The following is a 5,973-nucleotide window of genomic DNA, read 5'->3' as shown; positions in this document are numbered from 1 at the left end:
AATAAGCTGCTTTTTTTTTTAAGTACAAAACAATAGCTGAAAAAAATTTCCCAAAGGCACAACTTTTTCTGGGAAGCTTTACAATAAGCACCATTTTATGATACTTTTCCCTTGTCTTACACCAGTAGAAATATTTAATTGTGGGGCATAAAACACAATGAACCGATCACCTGCCAGGCATGTTCACTTCAGAAATAACCCTGGACATTTGTTTCCCTTCAGTCTTGGCGCCACCATCTCCCTGGGGAGTCAGCTCAAGGTTTCCATCGTCTTCCTCCCCAACACCCACGCTCTGCAAAGACCCCACTCCGGCCACCACCAAGCCCGGGAGCTCGGGACTGAGACGTGTTTACCATTTGAAGCAGGAAGTCGGGTCCCAGGAGAGCCGGAAGCTGACTGGCAAAGACGTCATCATGACAATCCCGCGGAACGCAACGGGAATGTGCCTCTCGTGGGCGTGCGGGAGGCCTCTGGCAGAGCCAAGAAAAGCAGGGATCCCCGCGGCGCTCGCACCTGCCGGCCTGACACCGGGCCCACAGCTCCACAACCGCTGTGCTGTGGTTGCCGACCTCAAGCTGAGTTGTGCTTTGGCGTTTATCGCTTCTTCTAACCCGGTGCAGTGATTTCTTCTAGAAGCCCAATACTAGGCCTGCCTGTTGTTACTAAGGAATATTAAAAGCAGAAATGGAGATGCCGGGGATCGAACCCGGGGCCTCATACATGCAAAGCATGCGCTCTACCACTGAGCTACATCCCCCACCCTTGTGCAAGGAATGCTTGAAAAGCAAGTCTAACTGTATTCATTCTATATGCTACTATAAAGCTGGGTTCAGTGTAGTTATAGACACAAGTCTTAAGACCACAGCGGCACTTCCCTCTTCTTCATGTTTAAGATAACACGTTTTTTAAATTACTTCATAGTCAAAGGCTTATGCGCCACTAAAGATTATTCTTAAAGTTGGTCTTGTTTTTTGCCCTGAGCTGCAATTGTGTGCGGTGTTTCAGCGATGTAGCATTTAGCAAAGGCAAAGCAGAATAAATGATTCTGTGTGTCCCACGCAGGCCCGTTCCTTCACAGCCTCGGACTAGAATTCTGGCCGACGCCAGAAGCAGAACCCAGTGTCTCAGCTCACTCCTCGCCGATACACAGCAGTGTCTGCAGCCCAGGAGGGCTTCGGCCGCTCCCAGCGTCCCCGCGCCCACTGGGACCGCGGCCTCGGAGTCCGCCTGGAGACGCGGCCAGGGCCCTCAGCGCTCCTCCGCAGCGGCGGGAGGGCGCGGGGTGCAGCCGCGCTGGTCTGGGCCCCCTCCCCTCGTGGGTGCCACGTCCAGGGTCGCCCCGAGGGCTGCGGACTCGCGTCCTCCTGGGCAGGGACTGCGAGAGGCGGGAGGGAGGGGAAGCAGGAAGAGGGGCTGCCTGCGGTCAGCTCGGCAGGTGCCCCTGGTCCTGCGGACCAGCCCGACCGGGAGCACTCTGCGGGCCACTGGTAGAGTTGAAATCAACAGGGGTAAACAGGGCTCATTGCTCACTGCCGCTATACAGACCCTGTATATGGGCCCGCACTCGGGGAAGGAGTGTTGGTCCGGGTCCTTCGGTTGGCTGCCTTACCTCTCATTGCAATAAAACTGTGTCGTGACTGTCACTGGTGAGCGTAACCTTCTGTTTTAATGGTTGAGTGGTTGCAATGACCCGCACAGTCACCCCACGCTGCCGCGCCAGCTCACAGCTCACCCCCGACCCCAGCACCCTGGCAGCCTGCAGCCCTGGGCTCCCCAGAGCAAGCAAAACGTTACAGCTACCTCCCGTCGGGGAATCGAACCCCGGTCTACCGCGTGACAGGCGGGGATACTCACCACTATACTAACGAGGACAAGTGCCAGAAGTGGTAACTCCAGCAACTCTGTTAAAGAATAGGCGAGTTTAAAAGCAAATGTTTTTAAAGCAAATAAAGGTGTTTAAAAAAAAAAAAAAAGAATAGGCGGGTTTAGCAATGTCGGGGGGAATATCTGTCGGGGGGGTGGGAGTTTGGGGGGAAATCCCAGTCTATACGAAACTGTAACATATAATTCAAAAATTCAAAATTAAAAAAACTATTAAAAAAAAAAAAGAATAGGCTGGCTTTCTCTAACACCGTTTTCCTTCCCGAGTTCGCCACGCAGGAATTCGCAGGGTAGAGAGGACCGTGCAGGAAGCAGACGGCAAAGAGCCCGCCGCGCGGATAGCAGCCTTGGGGGAAGTTGAGGGGGCGTAAAAGGAGGCGGACCTCCCGTTGGGACAGGGAGGCTTCCACACTCCACGAAAGGGGAATCAGCAAGAAAAGCAACGACTGCCGAAACCCGGGATCGAACCAGGGACCTTTAGATCTTCAGTCTAACGCTCTCCCAACTGAGCTATTTCGGCCGCTGCTGCTGCAGAGGGCGCCTGCCGGTCCTTCCTGTGGCTGGCCGAGCCTCGCGTCTCCGGTCCGCCTGAGGTCCAGCCGGGAACTGGGGCTGGGCAGCAGTCCGGCCTTCCGGGCCGCGGCCCTCAGGAAGCCTCAGCGGTCCCGGGCGGGCGGCCCCAGAGCCTTGCTGCTTCCTGCTCGCTGCCTCCTGGGACTCCTCGCCCAGCCGAGCGCGGCAGGTCACTGCAGGCTAAAGGGGCCAGCGAGCCTCGCGGTCAGGAGCAGGCGTAGCCGGGATGCCTGCGGTCCCAGGCGGCCTCCGGCCGGGCGCCGCCTGCCTCTCCTTCCCTCTGGGACGGGAGAGGGAGTGCCCTTCCCGTGTGAGGCCCGTGGGCAGGCACCCGCGGGGCGCCGTCCACAGCTAGAGAGACCAGCTGACTGGGAGAGCCGTGAGGGGAGAGGGTGAGACCTGCGGAGGCAGCAGCCAGGCAGGTGCGGGCCTGGGCAGGAGGGAGGACAGGAGGCCTGCTTGGGGAGCAAGCCAAGGACAGGGCGACAGGTGACCCCAAAGTTGTGTGTGTGTGGGGGGGGGTAGTGATATGTGGAGGAGCCACAGGGCCGGCCAGTCTCCTTTGCTTTTGAAAGACGCCAGTGTCCTTCCTCATCCCCAGCGCCACTGGCCCAGCTGTCCCCTCCCAGTCACCTGGTGACTGTCGCAGCCCACTGGACCCACGTGGTCAGGACACAGACAGGCACACGGTGGTGACCACATTCAGATGTGGAGAGCAGGTGGCCACTGTGAGCCCTGGAAGAGGCCACAGTCTGCAAATCCGGGTTCCCCCAGAGGCGGGAGTGTTCCAGATCCTGGGGCGCCATTTAGGCTGCCGTCTGACACTTGGGCGGACCTCTCAGTGCAGGGTACGTCTGGGCAGAATGGCCAGCCGCAGAGCCCTGGCATGCTCATTGTAGACGCGGGCATCAGGCCCGGCTTGATCCAGGCCAGCCATCGGCACACCCGGCCCGGAGCCTGTAAGAGGGACTGGACTTCGCCATCCATCCCGGCCTTCGGTCCACGGCCACCCAAAGCAAAGCCGATGTTCTGGAAACGTGGCTCGAGTCACGAAAACACAAACACAGCGAAAAACCTCAGACACGAAATGACTGCTTTTCAAACGACTAGTTCCCTTGCTTATTTTGTGTGTTTTGGTCGAAGTCGCTGAGTTTCCAGCCTGGCCCGTCGCTGACGTCAGCACACAGGTTTCTCCGTAAGTTTCGGGCTCTGCGATGGTGCTGAGGGCGCAGGTACCTCAGGGAGCACAAGCCGAGTGGCCTCCGTCAGCTCCCGGGGCCAGCAGCCTTCCACCATGGGGCAGCCAGGCTGGTCTCCCAGAGCAACCTGGTGGCCAAGACCCTCGCTCCAAATGCCACGGCCAGAGGTGAGGCTTGGCCTGCTGGGCCAGCCGCCCCAGGAGGCTGTCTTTGCAACTTGGTTTTCATGAACGCCAGACGCTCAGTGTCGGCCATGCACGGCCTGCAGCTGCCGCGTGGGTGAGGGGCAGTCCAGGAGGAGGCTGAGGAGGGGCTGCTCCGGCCGCACCTGCGGAATACAGGCGGCGGCCAGGCTTGCAGCTGGACAGCCTGGGGCCGGCCTGAGTGCTCCTGTCCGGCGAGGGAAGGCGGACAAAGCCGCCCCGACCCCACGGGCTGACCCCGTGCCGCTCTGCTCCCGTCCCCGGGGCCACCTCTGGTTTCCAAATTGCCTTGAACCCGGATGGAAGCTGTAATTGCACAGGCGGACTACAGATGGAGGGGGGTGAGTCCGCGGCAGTGGCCGGCGTCCCCAAAGTGTCCAGATTCCCAGAACACGCAGGGGGCAGAGGGAGGAGAAGCTGCCAGGATCACACAGACAGTTGCACTCCTGAGAAATCAGAGCACACAGGAGAAGGAGGCCCCGGTTCCGAAGGGCGAAGGAGGGCGCGCTGAGCGTGCAGGGTGCACAAAGGGACCGCGGGAGATCGGGATGGGGAGCAGCGGAGGTTACAGCCGACCCACGCCTGTAAAAGGAATCGGCCTCACGCAGGGGCCCGCAGTGCCTTCCCAAAAGTGGAAAACACACACAAGACCTCCCCGTCGGGGAATCGAACCCCGGTCTCCCGCGTGACAGGCGGGGATACTCACCACTATACTAACGAGGACCAGCCATGCTGAGCGCTTTCCGGCCCGGTTCCTGTAGACACGCACCCTAGGGTGGCGGTGCCCGGCTGCCGCTGCGGGGAGGCGCGGCCGGTGGGCCCTGCCCGGGGTTCCCAGACAGCGCGGCGCGCCCGGGAGCCGAGAGGCCGGAGGAGCCGGGTGAGCCGGGTGCGCGCCTCCTCCGGTATCAGCACTCCCCGAGCCGCCGCCCGCAGGCAGGGGATGTAGCTCAGTGGTAGAGCGCATGCTTTGCATGTATGAGGCCCCGGGTTCAATCCCCGGCATCTCCACTTATTTTTGTTTCCCCTTGAATCCTTTACCTGGCTGCAAAATCCAGTATCTTGCAGGACCCGGATGCTGTCCACCGCCTCCGTCGCAAAGGCCCGCATTTCTGCCTCCAGGGTGGTCGTGTGCAAGGCTCGGGCAACTGCATTTATGCGCAAACTCCTATTTTTTTTTTTTAGGTCCTTTTATTCAAACAGGGTAGGAATGAGGCCTGGGGTGGAGAGGAGAGGAACAAGAAGGGCGGCAGGGTGGGGGCTGCCAGGACAAGGGAAAGGGGCAGGATGGAGGGGAAGGGGCAGAGCCAGAAGGGAAGGGGAGAGAGGGGCTGCGTGCTGGCCCTGGGGCTGCTGATTTATCAAGTCCTGATGAGGGAAATTCCAGGGCCTATGAAACTGTATCAGAAAATAACAATAATGGAGGGAAAGAAAAGTCCTGGGTGTCCGGCAGTGGCGCCTGAGCCGGGTGCTGTCACAGCACAGCGCCCGCTGTGTGCCACGTCGCAGCTGGCAGCCTGGCATCCCTGGATGTGGACTCTAGTCTCCTACATCTTACACTCTCACTTCAGAGGCCGTGCGTGGAATTGGCTGGGCGTGCGGGCGCCGCCGTGAGGAGGGCCATGCACTGCGCGTGGAGGGCCAGCACTTTCTCTGAGACCTTGGATGGTCTGCAGGGTTTGGGGGCTACCTCTGGCGGCCCCCGGGGGTTCACAGCTGCAGGCTCCTTCCAGGAGCACCCTCCTCCAAGGGTACGGCGTCTTGGCAAACATTCCTCCCCGTTTCTTGTCGCACCCTGCAGTTGTAACCTCTCCGTGTCTGGGACGGATTCATCCCGTGCATGTGAGGGGGCGCGCACAGGAACCTCAGCGAGGTCCCTCACGGGACTGCCCCACGCCGGACACCGACATGAGCTCAGGGTGGCTGGATACACTCCAAGCACAACCGAGAACTGGTAAAAGCGGGCCGGGATCATCCCGCGGGGACGGCTGGGCCTCGTTTCTCCTCTTGTACCCCGCTCTCCCCCACAAACAAGAAGAAACTATGCAAACAATGGGTCTCACCCACTCTGCCCTGATCCTCAACGCTTCGCACCTAATCTACTATGGAAACATCAT

At 59.8% G+C, this 5,973-nt stretch overlaps 4 non-coding genes across 4 annotated transcripts; 1 reads left to right on the top strand and 3 right to left on the bottom strand.

Moving 5' to 3' along the window:
- Nucleotides 1–685: 685 nt before the first annotated feature.
- TRNAA-UGC (transfer RNA alanine (anticodon UGC)) lies at nt 686–757 on the bottom strand. Its single transcript has one exon. It is a non-coding gene; the product is annotated as a tRNA-Ala (tRNA).
- Nucleotides 758–2,328: 1,571 nt separating this feature from the next.
- TRNAF-GAA (transfer RNA phenylalanine (anticodon GAA)) lies at nt 2,329–2,401 on the bottom strand. Its single transcript has one exon. It is a non-coding gene; the product is annotated as a tRNA-Phe (tRNA).
- Nucleotides 2,402–4,507: 2,106 nt separating this feature from the next.
- TRNAD-GUC (transfer RNA aspartic acid (anticodon GUC)) lies at nt 4,508–4,579 on the bottom strand. Its single transcript has one exon. It is a non-coding gene; the product is annotated as a tRNA-Asp (tRNA).
- A 216-nt stretch (nt 4,580–4,795) lies between these two features.
- TRNAA-UGC (transfer RNA alanine (anticodon UGC)) lies at nt 4,796–4,867 on the top strand. The gene has a single exon. It is a non-coding gene; the product is annotated as a tRNA-Ala (tRNA).
- The last annotated feature ends 1,106 nt before the right edge of the window (nt 4,868–5,973 follow it).

The sequence above is a fragment of the Ochotona princeps genome, chromosome 29 (genome assembly GCF_030435755.1).
Source record: "Ochotona princeps isolate mOchPri1 chromosome 29, mOchPri1.hap1, whole genome shotgun sequence".
NCBI classification, from domain to species: domain Eukaryota; kingdom Metazoa; phylum Chordata; class Mammalia; order Lagomorpha; family Ochotonidae; genus Ochotona; species Ochotona princeps.
Note: the sequence above shows the minus strand (reverse complement) of the source record. Positions and strands in the feature narration are given on the sequence as shown.